Source organism: Centropristis striata, chromosome 6 (assembly GCF_030273125.1).
Source record: "Centropristis striata isolate RG_2023a ecotype Rhode Island chromosome 6, C.striata_1.0, whole genome shotgun sequence".
Lineage (NCBI taxonomy): Eukaryota > Metazoa > Chordata > Actinopteri > Perciformes > Serranidae > Centropristis > Centropristis striata.
In genome coordinates, this window is record NC_081522.1 from 17,327,453 (window position 1) to 17,347,029 (window position 19,577).

The 19,577-nt window shown below is 39.4% G+C and overlaps 1 long non-coding RNA gene across 1 annotated transcript; it reads left to right on the top strand.

Moving 5' to 3' along the window:
- Positions 1 to 2,937: 2,937 nt before the first annotated feature.
- LOC131973980 (uncharacterized) lies at positions 2,938 to 12,408 on the top strand. Its single transcript, XR_009394596.1, has 3 exons — positions 2,938 to 3,054; positions 5,407 to 5,719; positions 11,975 to 12,408. It is a non-coding gene; the product is annotated as an uncharacterized LOC131973980 (long non-coding RNA).
- The last annotated feature ends 7,169 nt before the right edge of the window (positions 12,409 to 19,577 follow it).

Below are 19,577 nucleotides of genomic sequence, written 5' to 3' on the forward strand. Positions count from 1 at the left end.
AGGTCATTTAAAAGTTTATAAATCATTTGGTATGTTTTTATTTTTCATTGAAATTTAGTCTAAATCTAACTCAAACGTATTTTGCATTCACCTGTGATTCCAGTCTGGGGGTGGCCATGTGCCAGACAAATATGTCCAGAAATATAAGCTATAGTGGTCAAACCAGTATTTTAAGAATGAATGAATACGCTTATAGCCTATTACATTGTACCCCTGAACTAGAATACAGTGAGGGTTTCATAAAGCATTCTGACTATACACTTTATAAGTCTTTGATTAAATCTGCCCAATTGCCCAAATTAAGATGAAATATTAGGAGTAGATGACTAGCCTACCCAATCGTGTGTCTTAGGCTGTATCCTGACATTATTTGCTGTAAAAACGTGGCAAAAGGCTATACTGGGAATAACTCTGATGTACTTTAATTTGGTTCCAGTGCAGTTTACACACAAGAAAGCTCAGAAATCATTTTATCTTGATTTGGAGGGAACTGTTCGCTGCTCTTGGCCGTGGCCCCTGCACTCTGGAGACACTGACAGACGCTCAGACCCCAAAGATCTTTTATTTATAGTGAATGGTCACATCGCTGCTAGTTAAGCCCCTGGAACCATAATGAGTAACGTAGGCCTGTAGAGCGGGAATTTTCTTGTGCTCACTTGTTTAAACTGACTATAGCCCACTGGTATGTCATGTGAAGAAAACGGTAATTTAGTAAGAAGCTCACAAGGTAGCTGACGAGTGTCCTTGTCTATTTTAAAGAAATGAAAAATATGTATTTAGCTTATAAGATACTATTACTGATTAAGTTAATGTAAAAAAATCAACATAAACTCACATAAAACAGCTACTATATATCCTTTTAAAGTGAGGCTGTTTTGTCACATACTGTTTCCAAGATCAAGGATGAAATTTCAGTCTTAACTTTGAAGAAAATAGATGAAAATTCATAAAAGAGATCTTAATAGGTGGGGAAGGAAATCTGCACTTACAATTATGATAATGGACAAACTCAATGTGACTAAAAGTTTGTAAACTGACAATAACATGCTCAATATGCACTGTTTAAAAACGTCTGTTTATGTCCATATTTTATCAGCATCATCCTTATTAATAATGATATTAGCAGTAGTAGTGGTGGTGGTGGTGGTGAAGAAATCAACAGAAAAGCAATAGAAAACTGCTCGGAGTGAGATGTCTTGCCGAACTGAACAGACTTTGGATCCAGCGGGCTCTGTGATTGGTCCACACGCTTGCTATGACGTCAGTGCGGGAGCGAGTAGAGGAAGCGCGCAGACTGGAGGAGAGGCAGAAGCTGGAGGACTGAGGAGGAAACCGGACTCACCTGAGAGCTGCAGCGCTGACTTTCTCCAAGGGCCCGATGTGAACGCAGAAGAAAATCAGCTGGAAAATTCGTTACAACGTTAAGTTAAGGACATCTGTCTCCTGAGTCTGCTTCGCTCCTGAAACAGGTAAGAAACGCGCGTGGAAACACACAGTAGCCTGTTTGCACGTAGAGCTCTGTATTTTACCAGCTTTGACTCTGTCCTCAAGCCATATCGACGTGTCTTATGCAGAGAATTTAGGGACACATAAGATGCATGCTCAGTTTACATTTTTATTTTATTTTATTTTATTTTTTATATTTTTTATCTTGCAGAAACGCCCTGCGATTCATTCAAAATCATATTATACGTATTTGGTCCCTAAACAGACAAACCCCCTTGTTCTTTAAAGTGCCAAAATATTACACAACGCTCCTCGGCCTATTATTATGATCAGTAACAAATGGGTTTCTGTAATAGAGTGTGCGGATAATCCTCGTACTGTGAAATAGTCTAGTTTTAGCAGAAGTAGGCCAATCGCAACTCTCATTAAAAGTAGGGATCCGCTGCCCCCAGGAGCACTAAAGAGCCCAGAGCGAATTAAAGCATCTTAAAACTCAGCTCAATTCACATTTAGTAGTTGTTTTTTTTAAAGAGAATCAGCTGTTGATCTCGGAGCATCAAAGAGACGTTCAGGTTCATCGGCATGGGCATGCTTTCAGGTCGTCCTGTGGTTTGGTCACACTGACTTTTTATAAGACAAAATAGGCTGAAAATGTAGCTTCTTATTATACCAACTTACCTTCTTAAGTCTATATCTTTACAATTTTACAACAATACGTCAAGTTGTAAAATACTATCAGCAATTTATTATGAATGTTAAGCTGTGATTAGTTGTATTACATCGCATAGCAGGCCAGCAGTGAGTCTTTATAATGAAAAATACATAAGTGTAGCTTTTATCTAATGTGGATATTTTTTGAATGCAACTCCACACGTGAAATGTGACTTGCTTCCATTTCCTTTACTAGATTAATAAAGTCTCTACGGAGTTTATGAGAATAAACATTTACAACAAAACAACGTAATCTGCAGTAGGGTAATATACTTTCCAGTTCCTAATAGAAATATATTTGTATGAGTAATAGGCCTACAAAATATTTTTTTCATTCTCTGACAACCTCAAGTAATCACATATTAGCCTATTTATGAAAGACGCTTTTCAAATATCATAGAGACTAATGTAAAAATGTGAGAAAGTAGAATGAGGCCACTGTAACTGTATTGAGTAGGCCTTCATCCAGTCACCTTGCATATCACGATAGTAGTATTGACGGCTTGATGCTTCACTTTGTAGCTTTTTAACAAACACAACATTTGTTCGCTTAAATGTTTAAATTCAACACACCTGAACCATCTCTTCTTATCATTTCCTGCCAGAATGTTGTTATATTTCTCAGAGTTCCGTAATTAATAAAAAAAAATGTAATTGTGTTTTAAAATATTCTAGGCCTACTAATGCATCTTCATCCTCCCTGTAGATCACGTCAGCATCATGTCGGGCCACAGCACGAGCGAGAGCGAGGTGGTGTGTTTCTGTCTTTGGTTATCTAGCTGTATGAGTGTTAAATACCTGTCATAAAGCTAGATAACCGAAAGTAGAAATGACTTCCGTAACGTAGTGTTCATTCCCGAATAAAGAGGGCACTCCTCAGGCTTTAAACTCAGAAAGGTAAGAAAAGGGTTTTGTTCTGTGCTTTCTTAAATGTTGCTTTAAAAAAAGAAAGCATACGTAGGCCCATAATCCCAAATGGCGGGTACAAAACGTATATATACTTTTTTTTTTAAATAGCATAATTATAAAGTGTATCATTTCATAAAAAATACAGACTTTTAGCTGATGGCTTAACTTAGCTTAGCTTATCTGTGTATAATATTGTATTGTCACGTGGTATCCTGATGGGATGATAGCGTCTTTTTTTAAGGCTTAAAAAATACCTTTGAGACATTATATGTTGAGGCAAAATACAAAGTTAACCCTGCTTTTCATTGATCACTATGTTACAGAATGTGAAGTTCTTTTATAAAAAAGAATCTCACTTAATTGAAGGATTCAGTATACCAGCTCTATTTAATTGTTTTTTATTTATTTGAAGGGACAGTGTAGAATCAATCAACATTCAAACAAATGTAAGTATACCTGAGTTAGCTTAAAGGCTAGTTTTCCGGTTTGCAGGTTAGTTTTTCATAAGTCCCTTTGCTAGATGCTGTTAAGCATCATATTATAACACAATATGAAAAATATTTAAAACACACTACACCATGGTTAAAAAAAAAAAAAAAAAAGCGTAGCCCTTTACAATATAGTAAAACAATAGTTACACAAGGGGACAAAATCCAGACAGCAGATGATAAAAATACATTAGAGGCAGTAGGCTTGCATCAGTATTCACAATAAGCCATTTCTTGAGTTAAATTAACAATATGATTTGGACTCTTATTAATTGTTGTACAAAATTTCAATTAATGTAATGCTCTGAAGGAAAAGAGGCCTGCTTAAATGCAGTTTAGAATTTACCCTCAGTCAATAAGTGGCCCTGTTTTAGGGTGGTTAGTGTCGCTGTCCATTCAGGTCCTCTGCAACATGGTGCTGAATGTTAAACAGGTCCTTTTTTTGTGGGTGGAGGGAAGACTAAAAACAAGAACTCCTAAACTTTCTGTATTCAATTTTTTTTATGTGGAAAAAAACTCAAATAGTAATGGGGTAATATTGGGTGACTGTAGGAGGTTTTTTTCACAGCAAACATTTTATCTTGTCATTGTCGGAAAAACACAGGTGTTACATTAACAATGGCTCTGTTCAGTAAGTCTTGACAGTGTCACAGGGAACCAGGACCCTAAAGCTGAAGCAGCTCAATGAAATTTAGCTAATCGTTAATTGTTTTATTTACACCTGTGCTTTTCCCATTGTGGCTTGTGACAAGTGTGTTCTGTGAGAAAAAAAGGATCAGAGCGTTTAATCTGATATCTCCTGCCCACCTGCAGTAAGTGAAACAAACAGGAAAGCTAAAGTCCTCCGGGATTTTTCTCAGGCATCCCTGGAGGTTCCTGCTGTGGGACACACTGGTGTGTTGCCCTGGCATCCTTCGTCAATGCCTGTGTTTTACCAAAGCAGGTCCTTATATTTTGGAAGAGCATTTTCCATTTATTATATATTTAGATTTCACCTGTGAGACTTTGTTTACAGAAGAAAGAAAAGGGAGGCTACCTCCTTTGTCCAAGCACTAATGTCTCCGGGACTGCTTATAATGCAGTTGAGTGGTGTAGCACCCTACATACACAGGGTTAAAAAAAACACTTGGCATCTGTATTTAAAGCTGTAGCTAATCTTTGAGGCTTTGGGATACATTGTGTCTTGCCTCAATGAGAAGGCCAAGGCCATCCTGTAGACAGGAGCTGAACTTTTTAACTTGGTACTTCAGTGCTGTGCAGTGCATACGCTCAGCCCGGAGAATGCCACTAAAGCCTAAAGAGCACCAAAGTGAGATGAGTTTTCATTCACTCTGTTAACTACCTATTGCAGTAGAGCTCGCTGTCAAACCGGGCTAATTGCTTCGTTTCACAGCGAGATATTGGATATGTGAAAAGGCCATGGTCCAAGTCTTTCCCTGTGCTTCGCCTGTTATAGGTAGTGTGTCAGCATGGCGCGCCTCCTTAATGAATGGGAATAAAAACACTTGAGGCTTTATTTATAGGATGGTCCGAGGCATTCTTGTTTCAACTTGTGTGCATGTTTAATGCAAATGATTCTTTTTGTGCTTTTATACTAGCATAAATACACACTCATGCAGACAAAAAACACAACAAGGGGACTGCACTTTGAATGAGAAAAAGCTGGGCTGAGATGTAAAAGTTTTGATAACTTTATAAACTCGGTGAACATATAATGTGCTGCCGGTTTAAAGGAAGATCAGAAACAGTTGTTTAATTAATAGGCTGTTTAGCTACACTGATCTAAAAGTGCACAATGTGCTTTTCATGTTTCATTCCTCTGTTTTCTCTCTTCCATCAACTCTTGTTACAGCTTTCGATTAACAACGTTGAATGATCGGGGATTCCTGAAAAAGAGGGTAGAACCGTGATTAAAAGAAAACGAGGAGAGAGGGAGTGAAAAACGGTCGGTTTGGAATTGCCACCTCCTCCTTTCCCCTCCCCCCGCACCTCACCCTTTTTACCCAAGAGCCTCTCATGCCATCTGGACTGCCAACGGGGGACACTTTGCCCGTGCCAGGAGGCGGACAAAGACCCCGCCGGATCCCTGGAGTATGGGCGCGCTCAGAGGAGCCATCTTGGGAGATGTTGCCGCGACACCTAAAATGGCTGGGCTGGCATACGAGGTGAGCTGCATCATGATTTTCTGATGGGTACCAGCGGTGATGGTGGTGGGCAGTAGGTGGGGGAGTGTATGTATGTGTGTGATTGTATGATAGGGGATGGGGGCAGCAGGAAGGATGAGGGAAAGAAGAAGAGTTTCCCATTTCCTCCCCAGTCACACATGGCCTCTCCCTTTTCTCTTCTATCTTCTGCTCCTGCTAATTAGCAGTTAAGGGGTGATGCGAGGGGGGTGGTGGGTGAGGAAGGGTGGTGGTGGAGGTGGTTGGTGGTGAGAAGGGGGAGGGGGGGCTGGGTAGCAAACAAAATTAATGAGCTGGCACTGGTTGAAGGAAACCTGCCATCCTCTCTTGTCATGGTGCTTCTTTACTCCCTGATGCAAACAAGGCAGTGGTGTACGTCGCGTTTCCACCCGACAAAGCTCGTAGATTAATTCATGCAAAACCGCTTTTATTATGAGATTCACATTATGATATTTAGTACAGTATCTTAACTATCTTAATGTGCTGAACCCCTCAGGTGAATTCTGTCGAGGAGGAGATACACGGATAATTCCCATCTGGGGAATTGCATTATTGTTTTTAAAAGTAGAATCATAGATTTCATTTACTCTATGAACAAATATATTTTGGCTCACAAAGGAGTTCTTTATCTGTAATAATATCAGCAATGAATATTAGCAGTGTATGATATTTATATAATGATGTTTTAAATCATTAAAGTGCTTCGAATTGCATTTTTGAAACACTTCAAAGGCTGGTTATGTGTTGGATCTCTTATCTTCTGAAGAATTTAGTCCCAAATATTTGATATTGATCATAACTTTCAGTATATAAGCAATACAACTCTGTCACTACAACACACACATGGTTAAGAACTTAATTTGACATCACAGACTAAAAATGTCAGGTTTCACTGATGCAAAAATGTCACATTCTTCCAAAATCTGACAGGGGCAAATATCAGCGACCACCAAATATCAAAGCTCCAAGTCTTTCCCATTTCCATCGCTGTGACCTCTCTCTCACACAGAGATCCTGCAAACGCTCCTTATCATGGCGTAGAGCTGCTCTGTAACCCCGGTGGCTCCGGCAGCAACCTGAAGCAGAAAAAGAGAGACACGTGAGCATGTGTGTCCAGGGCCAACATGTGCAGCTGCAGTGCTTGTGTGTTAATGAACAGCACCGTGCGTTTTCACATTATCATTCAGCCCCGCTCTCTCGCTCTCTCCCCTCTCAATAGCTGTTTAGTCCCCCCCCCCCCCCCCTACCCCCAACCCCCCCTCTGCCCTCCGTAAAGGCCTGCTTTCCCACCATTGTGGGAGCTGGTGCTGCGGCGGGCCTGGGCTGGGGGGCAGGGTGGGAAAGACCCTCCAGACTAGACATGAGCAGATGCCTGAGACATTAGACTGTCGTGCGGATCACTGGGGTCGGGCGAGCTGCTGAGTTTTAATGTGTGAGCAAGTGTATGTGTGTTTGATATGTGCGTGATGGGGGGGTGGTAGTCCAGGCCCCTGAGTGCCACCTGACTGTTCATTAGTCTATTCAGCCTCTTCTGCATGTCTGAAAGGCATGGAGATGCTGTTTTTAGACGGATTTCACTGGCATTATAAATGCTTTCATACATGTTATGCATATAGGGGCTCCGGCCTGCACCCTGTCACACAGGAGATCACGCTTTGCCATTAGATTGTATCAAAGGCATAATGCAATGATATTTCAACTCTGCAAAGATGCATTTTCAGGTTTTATTTATTTTATTGCAAATCTGATTTATTTTATGCAGCGTGCCTGTCATCAGCCATGCACTCCTTTATCTTTGCTCAATTTACCAGCTGGATGTGATTTGTCGCTCATGCAAACAGAATCTACATATTTGTGTCGCTCTCAGGTGGTAAACCAGGCAGACATCATGATGGCACGGTGTATCACCGAGAATGACTCAGCTTAGGCAATGGGTGTGCCTAACAAGCTGAATGATGTAACCCCACGGATAATGATTATTAATGAGCCTCATACTGTACATGTTCCTCCACAAAATATGTAAGGCATGTGCAGCAGCCCACATGTCAAAAGATTATTCCCTCTCTGTATTCATATAAAAGACTCAGAGCTGTCTTTATAATTGCATTTGCGCTGCTCATCTGTGATATACAGCGCATTGCTTCGGGCAGATTTGACAGAAGGGAGAAAGCAAGGTGAAGGCGAGAAATTAATCTTGGAGATACTGTAGCTTGCTCCATGCTACGTCTCTGTTGCAGATCTCCATGGTGCCTTAGAGAAAACAGAGGTGCACAGGGGAGGAATGGTGAAATTGTGGTAAAGTCAAACTAAAGCTTGGCACAGCAAGAAAGGGTTAAAGACAGTGGAGACAAATCTGTACGCGTATGTAAAGGAGGCACCTGGTGTAGCACATGGGGCAGCCATGTTTGAGTCACCAGTGCTACCTCTGCATTTGCTGAAGTTAGCTTGTGTTAGCTTGTGCAGTGCCATGCTAAAGCAATTTGCAGCCTGCAAGGAGCCGGGCATGGAGGACTGGTGTGTGTGTGTGTGTGTGTGACAAGAGTGTGTGTGTGTGTGTGTGTGTGTGTGTGGGTTGGGGGGGGGGGGGGGGTTTCTGCAACTGTATGTGATAGCTGCGGCAGATGACAGAGACGGCATGGTCAAAGAGAGGCAGTGACTGAAGCAAATTTGTCAGGATTCGTCCCTACAATGCTTGCTGAAAGAGCATTCACCATTTCTAGTATTTGAAGGATGTAAAAATAAGAGACGCACACAGAATATTTATCAATCTCATGATTACTGTGCGTAATTCTGACTAATTACAACATACTTGACACAACATGAAAGTGGAGAATTAAAATACGCTATCAAGGTGAGCTCATGTGATTTTTTTTTTAATAGTATGTGGTGTCTTACGAACTCTTTGGTGAAAGTGCTTAAGCGTCTGCTTTTAATCTGCTCTCAAACAAACAGAGTTTTCAATCAAGATTGTCTGAATCCAGAGCGGCTGAACAGTGAGGTCAGCGGCTTTGACACCGTGTCAGGAGGATTTAGGATGTGAACTTCCCTGAATCTTCCTCTGCACACTCCAGACACTTAAATATTCATTCTTCAATTCCTTTTTTTCGTACATTACCTAAAAACTGACAGAAAACGTATTTCCCCTCCAGAAAATGACAGAATATAGATGATTACTTTCCTTTCTTTCCTCTGTTATTCATTATTAACAATGTATTGCTTTTGCTATGTGGGATTTTCAGTGCAAGGAAATTATAATGTGTGACATGATGAAGTGACAGTAGCCGGCGCCCACTTCCAATTCTGTGTGGGTGAAGCAGCGTAGCCATAGTAGCGATAAAATGTTAATACCATATAGCTCCTGGGTTACCTCTTCGGATTCTCCACACTATGTGTGGACACTATTAATGTTTTAACGGCTCTACTGTGATATATAAAGCCCGGCTCAGGGGCCGCCCATAGTCTTGGATGAGGTCCAATGTGGGTCAATCGAGGCTCATCTGGGTTTTTTTAATGCAACTTTGGCCGAGACTAATCTAGCACAAAGCCTGACATTAAGTATCTTAGAGGAAGATGGAGAGAAGTTTCTACATCCCAGGCTTTTCAGATTATGTCTGTTGGCTGTGGCGTCCCTGAGTAGGGGTCCTGTATGCTCCAATGAAAGTAGAGGAGAATTAGGTGACTGAGCCTTTAATACAGCGGCCCTTTGTAATCATATCAGGAGGAGATGAGGTTCTAGGGTGAGGAGAATTAGGGGGAATCCTTGGTGTGACCTCATTTTTACATGTTTTTTATTCTACTGGTACAGTACGTGAATGATACCAGGTTAAAGGGGCAAAAAGGGAGAAAAAGAGTAGTGGTTGACCGATAAGGGTTTTATAATGGCCGATGCCAGGGTGGCCAATAGTAAATATATAATGCTTGTATCATGTCTTTTTTTGCATCTGATAAAATAAAAACAATTTAATATAAATGACAAATTACACACAAAATTGCTGAACTTAAATGGATATTTAATTAACACTATTATTGTCTACACTGTCACTCTGTCTGCAGTGCACTTATCTTGATTTAAAACATGTCTCAACTAAATAAATGTCCACAGGTAATCAAAAATATAAACTTTGTAAAATAAACAAAAAAAAAGGACAACTTAGGAATGAAAAACTAATATTTTTGTGCACTTATCAACACGATTTATCAGCAGATAGCAGCATCTCTTTGTTTCTGAGGGATAATTAAAGTTAAACTTACATAAGTAAAAAATAAATAATCAGCTGTAGTGCAGTGGCCTTCATTACTGTTGGCTCAATGAAATACTATAATTAATCAATACCACAGGCTCATGATCATCTCAAAATAGCATTTATTGGCCCAATTAATCTATTTACCGCTAACAAAGAGGAAAAGTGTACATGTATCCTCACTCGCTATGTATGTATTATATGGCACTTTGTCAGAAATCAAGTCAAGTTCAAGTTCATGGCTGCAGCCGACCATTCGGGGAGTTGAGGGAGTCTGTGGCCACCCTGGAGTAGAGGAGGAGGAGGAGGAGGAGGAGGAGGTGGGTGGATGGGGAGTACATAGCCTTTGACCTCTGTTAGGGTTGCTATGGGAAAGAGGCCGGCCAGCTCAGTAATGTACGACTGAAAAGGCCTAACTGTCAGAGCTGTCCAGCAGACGTCAACCCCCCCCACCCACACACACACACACACACACACACACACACACACACACACAGAGTCACACACGCACACACACACACACAAACACTAACTCTAACCCATTCACACATACTCACAGATGGCACTGGCCAGCTTGGGAATGTTAGCTGCGAGAGAACGCTTTATGTTCATTAGACACCATTATAATTCATCCAGCCGTTAGAGTTACACATTACCAGTCTACACCTCTTCCTCAGCGCAGACCGGCTATTGTGTTGGACCACTTGTGTCTCATTTTTCAGCCTCATCCTACACATCTGAACAGCCAGTGTGTGTGTATGTGTGTCTGTGTATGTCTGTGTGTGCTGTGGATTTATGGGCTTAAAAGACAACAAATACACCATTACTGTGGTGAAAAAACACACTCAGAAAATCAAATAACTTTTTACATTGCAAACAAAGAGGTTTATGTCCTTCCACAAGTTCTATAAATAAAATCAGCCTTTTAATCAGAATCCATCCTTTGTGGCCCACATCTCAATCTTTTCTGTTATCCGTCTGTGCGGATAAATACATGTATAGACATTATCAGTGGCATCAGCCAAGCATATATTTCTGTCTGCTCATTTTAAAATGGTCAGTGTTCGATGTTTAAGTGGCTGCGTGTCAGAGGCATGCAAATCCCTTGATTGTAATATGTGCATGTTTCCATGTCCCCTCTGTAAATGTGTGCAAGTGTGTCCTCATTTAAGGTGGCATTCATTCAGGGGAGGGGTCTCAGGAATAAAAGAGCACGTATTTGCATACGCTGCATGCTGTCTGCAGAGAGGGAGCAGTCAAAAAAAGATATCAGAGGTGGACAAAGAGAACGAGGACAAATCCTTCATTGTGGGGTTGGTGGGAGAAAAGGTTTGTCTGAATTGGGGAGTGGGTGAAAATTGACAGAGAAAGAGTTCGGGCTGGTTCCCTGTGGGGATAAAAGCCTTAAGATCCCTCCATGCATACAGCCTGAAAATGGGAGAGAAGAACAACATGCAGAGCACAGGGGCCTATTTTTACAGGGCGTGAAAAGGAAGTTTGTTTTTCTGAAACACTGCCTACAATTTCTGATGTACAAAAAAACAAAAAACATGCACAACAACAAATTTGATATTGTCAAAACATGCTCATCAGCATTTGTTATAACCAAAGAGCATAGGTTTGCAGAATCATTACTGCATAAACATATCTCCAAAGACTCGCTTTTATATGGCTGTGCTTTTGTGTTGTTTTACCCAGTGGCCCTTAGTTTTTTTTTGTTTTTTTAAATCTTTTTTATTACAAATGTTGCATGCACTTTGCAAGCTTTGAAAAACACTCTACAAAAAAGCTTGTAATTATTATTCAGAAAGTTTTATGAACTAGTTCTTGACAAAACAAATGCTGCATCTTATCAAAAGAAAGCATGTTATAGTGAAAGTGTCTTTTCTTTCTGCCTAAAATGTGAAATATTATAACTGTCCATGCAAAGTGGAAGCGTTTATAAAATTAAGTTTTTATTCTCATGCTAATGATTGCCTTTATCATTTATCCTCAGGATGGGACAGGATCTGCACTCTGTAGGAACCTTCTTGGCCACGAGGAGATTATGGACCAAACTCAACGAAGTGCTGTGAATGAGAAAAGTCGTAGTTGATGTTAAAAGACTGAAGAAACAAAAGAGATAATCTGGAAGGCTGAAATGTGTAAATTAAAATATGTTATCCTTAAAAATCCCAACTCTACATTTCTGTGTTAAGGATAAAGTGTGTGATTTGACATGTAAACGGATCTGTTATTGTCAAAATTGCAAATAAAAAAACCTCACTCAGTACATTATGCATTTTCATAGCTGATGAATGTATAAGTTAATAATTTATAAATTAAATGTTCTCATATGTTTCAATTGAAATAGTAATTCATAGAATTGAAATGCACTACTGATGTTTCAAGTTCACTGACGGCACTTTAAAATAAAGCAAAATAATGGAAATATAATCTGTGTTACAGTTGTTTTTAATAGGGTGTTTTATTTTGGTAGGTTGCTAAAGGATGTATTTTTTAATTTCAACAGTTTATTTTCTCGTTTAAAAAAAGAAAATTCATTTAAAATCTACAATGTATTTAGGATTAGGCTAGCCTACAGGAACCTCTCTCTCTCTCTCTCTCTCTCTCTCTCTCTCTCTCTTTTCTTTTCTTTTTTTAGCATCACATGGTTGTGTGCGTGTGTGTGAGTGTGAGGATCGTGTGAAAGTGTAGAGTGACCCCGCATTAAGTTTTAATTAGGAGGAGCAGACAGAGGGACGTGTGTTGAATCAGTGTGGGAAAAAGAAAAGTTCATCAGCCGCAAAACTCAGCGGACATAAATGACCCTGCCCGCTATTAAAATATATAATAAGCTTTTTCTTCATTGCCCTTATATTTTATTGATCATGAAAATGTAAACGGGTCATTTCTGTAGCACGTTACAGTCACTGCGTAGATATTTTAATGCGACACATTACAGTAGGAAACTAATGAGATACAATTCACGTGTTATAATTGGAGAGTCTGGATTTAAATATATATATATATATATATATATATATATATATATATATATATATATACGTGTTGTTTACTTTTAATCCAAATCTTTCGCAGCCCATCAGGGCCCAGTTTGAACGATTAATCAGGTTTTGGGATTACAGGCCTTCCTGGTGTCCGACTGATCTGTGTCCGGAGTCAAACAACAGATGGACACGCGCAGGGTCAACAGGGGATTATTTCCGTCTCTTTAGGCTCTGTGGAAACTAGCAGAACGATTAAAAAGAAGCACGTCTCTTACTTACAACTGAGTCCAGAATTTAATAATTCTTTGAAAAATAATGAAGATAAAATAATGTGACAGGTGACAGCCTTGTCTTTTCAATTGCAGTTATTGTTACATTTTATGATTTATCGTATTTTTAAGACAATGAAACTGTACATTATCATTTCTTATATGTAGCCTATTTATATAGAGAGAGTTCTATTGTTTTATTCATTGTTGTAATCTCATTTAAACATTAAATAGTAAAATAAAAATCCCCTTCTTTTAAAATAGCAGTCTGTTATAGTTGCTGCTGAATGTTGGAGTTTACTTTAGATATGCCAACATTTATTTTAATTAGAAGTAAGTAATACAATTTATAGCTACAGTTTTTTTACACTTGCATTTGAAATAAAGCCAAACTGATTCATCAGTCGGCTGATATTGGCCTCTCACAGACATATCGATATCTATCGGTATTGGCTTATGTTCTCTGATTGTTGCCTATATGAAAACCTTTTACTACAGAAAATATAATGCAGAAAACCATTCTTGGGGTGATTTAGAAATGGTGTTTTCTATTTGATTTATTTAATTTTATTATTCATTTAGATGGTCAACAGTTCACTGATACTGAAGTTTATTTAGACATTTATTTAATTTGTTTTTATTTATGCTTTATTTTCTCAGTTTTCATGTCTTGAATTGCTTGACAACGTAATACATTGTATGTATAATACATAATTATCTATAATAATGTTAAATTGTTATTGAAATTACATTTGTAGAGTCATATCAGTGCAAAATGAATGCCCAATCCACATAGAAAAGGTGTATTTCAATTCCAGCTCAAAATTTCACTATATCAGCCGTCATATCAGAAATGACTGATATTTTCGCCCTCCAAAATCGGTATCCGTCTCAAAAATATTGGTTGGGCTCTAATTTGCATGAATAAAGTGTATTCTTATTTGTGAGGAATTAGAATTAAAAAAAGAGAAATTTCACTGATCACAGAAGCACAAGTATAAGAACAGAGGGCTGGTGCATAAAGTTAATTACCTTTAAAGAACTAAATACATTATCAGCCGATACACTAAATGGAACGTCCAGATAATGCTATATCCACCAAATGGAAATACTACAAAAACACAAATGTAGCCACAAATAAAGCGAGTACAGGAGGAAGTTGCAGTAGACATGAATTAAATAAGTTAGGGTGAACAGAGTGTAAAACCACTGAGTTTTCACATCTGCTTAAATCTAAAATCTTACTTATGTAGCAGTAGAGATCTCACTTATGGAGGGGCCATACGGGAGTCAGCATGTTTTCAATCCATCCAAAAGCTACAGCGGCTGATTTCGGTGATTAGTTCCCTCCTCTGGATGACTGGAAACCAATTAGTGAAATCATCCTCTGTAGAGTGTGGATGGAAGGAAAGCCCAAAGGTTTCAAATGATTTTGTTAAAACTGTTACACTGGTGTGATTTTCATCATTAAAAACAAAATGTTTCCCATTCTGTCGACTTTACCCTATATGCTCTGCAAATGTGTGTTTTTCTGTTTATTTCTGCAAACAAATGTTCGAGAGCTCCAGGGATAATCACGACAGCTTCAGTGTCTGGTCGTCCTTCTGCACAAGTAATTGCTTGAATCGGCTTCTTGGGTTAAATATTGCCTTTTGATGAGTGTCCTGTGAGGCGGGCCGGCTGGTTAGAGACCTGTTGGTGAAGTCCCTACAGGTCAGCAGGGGTTCAGGGGTCATGATCTGGACAGTCCCCCAGAGGACATTAAACAGGCTGGAGAGAAGCAGAGGTCAGGAGCTGTCTGAGCTAAAGCCAAAGGTCAAGGGCCACTAATTAAGTGGCTATTTCCTGCTATTCCCCAATGACCACTGGGCTCAGAGACGGACAGGAAAACGCCTGAAGAAGTCTATTTACAGGAAGTTAATAAAACCAAAAATAGTGACTGGAATAACACATAATATAAGGGGGGAAACAACAGCAGAAGGAGCTTTATACTGAGGGGAAAAAAACTTTCAAAATATCTTTTAGAGAGGGCTGTTTACAAATTGAGGGGGAAAAGAGCCACATAAATCTCTCCTTGTACAAAATGTGTTTTTGTTTTTTTTTACTTTCATACGTGATGCAAACTCACATAGATGGATGCCTTTTAGTTCAACAATATCACATTAAAAGCAACCCCCACCTCAGAAACAACAAGAGAGAGAAACATAGGAAGGCAGGACCTCAGAGTCGGAGTTGAGAAATCCAAACATTTTGGAGGGAAAGTCGTGGAAGCTGTTTATGCCTTTCCAGCCTCTGAATGAGCCTATGTGTATGAACCTTTAGCATAAGAATGGAGATGGGGCCTGTGAACTCCTCTGACACTGACCTTTCTCCCAGGATGTGAATAGTATCACTCAAGGGCTGCCCGGCACCCTTTCAGTCAGACCTGAGCCTTGCCCTCGCCTAAAACTCCTAATCAGGCTGATTTAATGTATCCTACAAGTCCTTCCTCACCACCCACCACACACTGCCGCTTCAGAGGAGTTGCTCTGGAGGCACACACTCTCCTCACGGCCCTGCCTCTGGGCCCCTGCACTTTGGGAAGCTAGAGGAGCTGGTTTGAGACAACAGGGGGCCCTTTCTCCTCCCAAAGAGTCTGGGTCTCTTTATAATCAATTGGTTCCTCCCCTAAGGAGCTGATGCTTAATCCAAACGACGTTGAATTTCTCAAATAGTTTAAAAAATGGAAATATGTAAAAGAATATTTTTGAGAGGATCCAGTTGAATGTTTTGTTGTCGAATGAAATTGAATGTGAAAGTAACAATCAAACACAAATTAGATAAAGAAATATGAGGACAAATACAGTTCTACGTTTAGCTAATGTCTCACTGTAATAAGTTATTTATGTAGCTCTGTCAACGGAAGTGAACAATAAGCAGGTTATAGCACCTGTAGTGCTGAAAGGACAGCGCCAAGTAGAAACTGATCCTGGAACAGACGAACACACTCATTTACCAACAAACTCTTCTCAAAATTAAAGACTACACACCATGATCTCAGAATTAAACCTCACATAAAATCACCAAAAATCCTATATTTTATTGTAGTGAAACAGGGTCTTTAAAACATCCTTTAATCCTACAAAATCTAAGTGATCCACTGGTTTTGGGTGTAGTCTGTATGAAACAGATTTTAATGAACGTAATGAGTGTACTTCTATGATTTTCCTCCAAAAAGCTGTAGCTGTAGCTAGTTTTTAATTTTAGGAAATTAATAATTTTATTTTTATTTTTTAGAAATGTATGTTTTAATAATAAAATCGATTTCTGTTTAATTTAAAAAGGGGTGTGTGACTTAATCTGAGGTTGTTGTTGTTTTTTCGTTCTTGCACGTGCTTGTTTTTGGTGCATGCTAATTCACACCTTTTCATTTACGACTTTCCATCAGTGTTTACAGCCAGAGTGCGTCCCTTGATTGGTGCGCAACAGCATCAGAGCAGCCCGCGCAGGCTCTTGTTGCAGCTCATTCTCGGCCTGTAACACAGTTAATGGACATAGTGTAATGTACTGTAGTTCCTCTGAGAGCCAGCCCGCACCAGTCCGCTGTTATAGGCCACATGGCACATGCATGATTGTCTGGTGGGGGTTTTAAATAGTCGGTGATAGCATGGATGTAAAATAAAGAGATACGTGTTAGTATAATTTGATGAATTTTTAATTTTAACTGCTCGCCATGCGGTGAAGTTGGGCTACAATTGGGTTGTTTATGATTATAAGACATAATGCCAACACCACCACAGTTGCTTTTTTAAAAAATGTTTGACAGGTCGTGTATGTGTGTGAGATATCTTTTCCAATTTTTCCCCACAGAAAACGAGCAGCATGCAGCTTTCAGGCCTTTATTTTTTGTTAGAACCGTTATGAGAATTTTAAAAACGAAATTGCGTTTTTAATTAGGATTTTTTTGTGCATTGGTTTCTCGGAGACATTAAAGCGAAAACGTACATCAGATGTAGCCTTAAGTGAACATGTAGTCACAATTTAAGACAATGACAATGAAAATTTTACATTAAAATAGCCTATATGGCAAGTCATTTAACTCGATGAAAAAGGTCCCCTAATTTGTGCTAGAATTAAAGTAAACTACTTTGTGCTCTGCCTTTATATCTATTTCACTCATTACTAATTTACATTCAAAATGCCATCTACACCCCCAAATCTGGCACAGTAGCCTTTTATGCAGCTCTTAAGATGAGGGGTTAAGAGGCAGGTGTAATCAGTTGATGCAGGTTGGGGCTTTATGAAGAAACTAAAGAGGGTTTGTTGCTGCAAAGACAAAGAAACTTGGTGTCTAAACTACAAAAAGCTTTTCTTTACTTGTGTCCAGAATTAAACTAACCGAATATCCATCCTGAGTGTGTAAGTGAGGAGAGTAAGCTTTAAGTGTGTCTGATTCTTTATGTGTTTTTTGTCACCATGCTTTGCACCTCACTGTCCCTGTATGCGGGGACCCATTCAATGTGAGATAAACCCTCTGTTGCGACTGTGGTTTCCATCCAGACTGTCATCGGAAACACGACACAGATTGTCTTGTTAGAATGTAAAATGTTTCCTAAAGAAATTAGCTGTTTCACAAATTTACATGTGAGCTGAAGGAGAATGATGGGGGATCTCAATGAGACAATAAGGATATTTGTTTTGAAAACAAAAACAGAACCGCATGTCTGCTGGGTCAAAAAGAAAGAAGGAGGGAATAATGAGAGTGACAGTATGTGGGAGAAAGAGAGATGAGCCCATATTGAGGCACAATCAGCTCTGTGCGCATGCTCACATGTCTCATCAGAGCTACACACTGTGCAGGGTGGCATTTTTCAAAAAGCCACGTGAGGATGCAGCCGTTCCCTTCTCTCACAAATCTGTCATGACATAAGCTGACGGCATGAGCTCGGCTGTGATTGGCTGAAGATGATGTGAGTCAGCAGTCAAAGGTGAAAGGTAAAATGTGTAGCAGGAAATGGTACTTATAGCGGCTGGAAGCTGATTCTCTTCATGATAAAAAAACAAAAAAAACAACGAGATGTGCATTTTGAGCAACTGCTCAACTTTAAAAAAATATTCATTTGGAATTTAAATTTATTTTAGTTCAAATCCATATTCCTGCAGGGTTAGACAAAGGGAAGCAATTAATGCAATACAATGTAAACATTTGATTTCCTGGTTTCCATATATTGTCACAATAATTTATAACGGTCTCCCTGAGGTCTTTGGGTCCATCTCTGCAGGAATTCAAAGCCACATTCCAACAGGCTGATTTTTAGGGTGATTTACCATTCAGCATTCATATAGACACAGGGGACTTGAACCGTGTCTGATGTGTGGCTGCTGTGTTAGCCTTTGACCCCAGACTGTCTGGAGGGCCACGGTGACAGAGAGTCAAGGTCAAGGGGAAGGGGGATGGGGATGGGCGTGGGCAGCATCTGACGGCTGGAAGGGCTCCCTGTCTGGGAGTGCAGAACCCAGACAGTCCCAGACGTCTATCTGAGGGGAGACGGTGTCGTGTGTGAACCCCTTTAGATCCCCACGTCCTACCCTGTCTGTTCCCACTCACCTCCGTGGCCCTGGAGGGGGAAACGGGGACCGCTGGTGTCTAAAGACCGGCGGGGAAATGGTTCCCAGGCTGGGGAGAGACTCAAATCTGAATATCACTAATCCTTTTTGGTGCAGATAAACACAAACCCACAGACTTAATTTACCCCTGAAATTTAAAATGTGATCTCTCTGTCTCACGTACACAAAAGATTTTATCTTTTTCTTAAACAGTGAAGCTCTCAAACGACAAAATGTACACCTCTGTTAGTTCATTCAATAAGGTTTATTTTCTGTTCACAACTGTGAATTTTTGTTTTTATTCTTATTCTTATTATCCAATATCTTACTATTATATCTTTAGTATACTTACCTTGATATAACAAACTTACCTGTATACATGTACAAATTTGACTGTGTGTATTGTGTGTATATACAGAATATACAATACAAGACAACATACACATGTATGGACTTACACTTACCATGCACAGCATATTACTAGGCTCTGTAACTATTTTCATTGATAGCTTTCTTTTATTTTGGTTTTGGTTTTTTTAAATTAACTTTTCAGTTTCTATCTAAATATTACAATATTCATTTAAATTTTCATAATGTCCAACATAGCCTGTAATTCACTACTTTGTTTAGAAAATATTTTACATGAATGTAAGCATTTGGAGGAACACTGAGTTTCGATATATTTCAGAGTTTTGTTTGTTATCAGTTTTACCAAAGCATATGTTTCACTCTAAACTCCTAAGGTGACACATTT